General features: G+C 40.1%; 1 pseudogene; it reads left to right on the top strand.

Annotated features, from left to right (window-relative positions):
• On the top strand, positions 1–102 carry LOC141151172 (U2 spliceosomal RNA; annotated as a pseudogene).
• Positions 103–2,730: the final 2,628 nt, after the last annotated feature.

Here is a 2,730-nt window from a genome sequence, read left to right as displayed (position 1 = left end):
ATCGCTTCTCGTCCTTTTGGCTAACATCAAGTGTAGTATCTGTTCTCATTTAGTATATGTGCTTTGCTTTTACCAATATATTGTATTGTAATGTTATCTATCTATTCATCTATCTATCTTTCTATCTATTCCTTCCTTCCTGAGATAAGCTGCAATAATGCATTTGTCCTTTGCTACACCGTTGCACATACACCATATACCTAGTCAGTGGCCTTGTTATCAGCTGCTGCTCTTTTAATTCAACTGTCCCATCAGTTGGGTGTTACTGAGTACCACGCATTTAAAAAAAATGTGGGGGCCGTTACGATTTCTTTAGTGAAATGCTGGTTCCCTCTGGTGGAGCACTGACTTCTTTAATTTTCTATCTGTGGATGAAAAAAAGATAAAAAAAAGTTTGGTCTGAGATGTTGTTTTAAAGTGCTACCTATGTCTGTCAATCAGAGCATCCCATTGGTTTTCACTAGAGATGAGCGGTGTTCGACTCGAACTGTTCGCCAATCTCAAATTCGAGCTGTTTTGGGCGGTGTTTGAGCCGTTCGACGAACCCGAACGATTTGCAAAAAATCCGGCTGTTCGAGGTTATGTTCGATAACTGTTCGTGCACCAAAATCATAACTGGATTTTTTCACAGTAATACTATTAATCAATGTTAATACACATTTTCAGTGTACCGCGGGCGGGGGGAGGGGCTGGGGATGGATCTCTGCAGAAATAATGCCGATCTCCATTTTTTTTTTTTCCCGCATTTATAGTGGGGCGGTGCAGTCTGTCAGCCTATCAGCAGCACACACGCAGCAAAGTGCTTTTTTTTTCACACAAGCAAGGGCATGTGTCATTGGCTGTGTATGTCACATGTCCTTGCCCTATAAGACCCAGCCATTTTCCCCGTCGCCACCATTTTCTCACTGCTGCAGCTTTGTGTTAGACGGCACCGCTGCTGCTGTTAGTCCTATATTGTGTACCTGTGAATTGCAAGCGAATTGTCTCTTATATAGACAGAAAGGTTTAGGGAGTAGGGACTAGTTGTAATTGCAGCCCTTTTGTGTGTGTTAGTCAGTGTAGTAGCCTATCTTTGTTGCAAGCTACACCATCTGTGTATCTAATACCATTTTTTTACTACATCTAGCCAAGTAAAACCTTTTGGGCATAGTAGCAGTGTCTGTTACTCATTGTAGTAGCCCATCTGTACCAAGCTCCACCACCTTTGAATTTAATAACAATTTTTTACTGCATCTAGCCCAGTAAATAATTTTGGGCATAGTAGCAGTGTCTGTTACTCATTGTAGTAACCCATGTGTACCAAGCTCCTCCACCTTTGAATTTAATAACAATTTTTTACTGCATCTAGCCCAGTAAATACTTTTGGGCCTGTAGCAGTGTCTGTTACTCATTGTAGCAGCCCATCTGTACCAAGCTACACCACCTTTGTATTTAATAACAATTTTTTACTGCACCTAGCCCAGTAAATAATTTTGGGCCTGTAGCAGTGTCTGTTACTCATTGTAGTAGCCCATCTGTACCAAGCTACACCACCTTTGTATTTAATAACAATTTTTTACTGCACCTAGCCAAGTAAAACCTTTTGGGCATAGTAGCAGTGTCTGTTACTCATTGGAATAGCCCATCTGTACCAAGCTACACCACCTTTGTATTTAATAACAATTTTTTACGTCATATAGCCCAGTAAATACTTTTGGGCCTGTAGCAGTGTCTGTTACTCATTGTAGTAGCCCATCTGTACCAAGCTACACCACCTTTGAATTTAATAACAATTTTTACTGCATCTAGTAGCCCAGTAAATAATTTTGGGCCTCTAGCAGTGTCTGTTACTCATTGTAGTAGCCCATCTGTACCAAGCTACACCACCTTTGAATTTAATAACAATTTTTTACTGCATCTAGCCCACTAAATAATTTTGGGCATAGTAGCAGTGTCTGTTACTCATTGTAGTAGCCCATCTGTGCCAAGCTACACCACCTTTGAATTTAATAATTTTTTACTGCATCTAGCCCAGTAAATACTTTTGGGCCTGTAGCAGTGTCTGTTACTCATTGTAGTAGCCCATCTGTACCAAGCTGCACCACGTTTGAATTTAATAACAATTTTTACTGCATGTAGCACAGTACATAATTTTGGGCCTGTAGCAGTGTCTGTTACTCATTGTAGTAGCCCATCTGTACCAAGCTACACCACCTTTGTATTTATTAACAATTTTTTAATGCATTTGGCCCAGTAAATACTTTTGGGCCTGTAGCAGTGTCTGTTACTCATTGTAGTAGCCCATCTGTACCAAGCTACATCACCTTTGAATTTAATAACACTTTTTTACTGCATCTAGCCCAGTAAATAATTTTGGGCCTGTAGCAGTGTCTGTTACTCATTGTAGTAGCCCATCTGTACCAAGCTACACCACCTTTGTATTTAATAACAATTTTTTACTGCATCTAGCCCAGTAAATACTTTTGGGCCTGTAGCAGTGTCTGTTACTCATTGTAGTAGCCCATCTGTATCAAGCCACACCACCTTTGCATTTAATAACAATTTTTTACTGCACCTAGCCAAGTAAAACCTTTTGGGCATAGTAGCAGTGTCTGTTACTCATTGGAGTAGCCCATCTGTACCAAGTTACACCACCTTTGTATTTAATAACAATTTTTTACTGCATCTAGCCCAGTAAAAAGTTTTGGGCCTGTAGCAGTGTCTGTTACTCATTGTAGTAGCCTTTCTATA

This window comes from Phyllobates terribilis, unplaced genomic scaffold (genome assembly GCF_046119375.1).
Source record: "Phyllobates terribilis strain yellow unplaced genomic scaffold, ASM4611937v1 Scaffold_5__5_contigs__length_657084704, whole genome shotgun sequence".
NCBI classification, from domain to species: domain Eukaryota; kingdom Metazoa; phylum Chordata; class Amphibia; order Anura; family Dendrobatidae; genus Phyllobates; species Phyllobates terribilis.
This window is presented reverse-complemented; position numbering and strand designations above follow the sequence as displayed.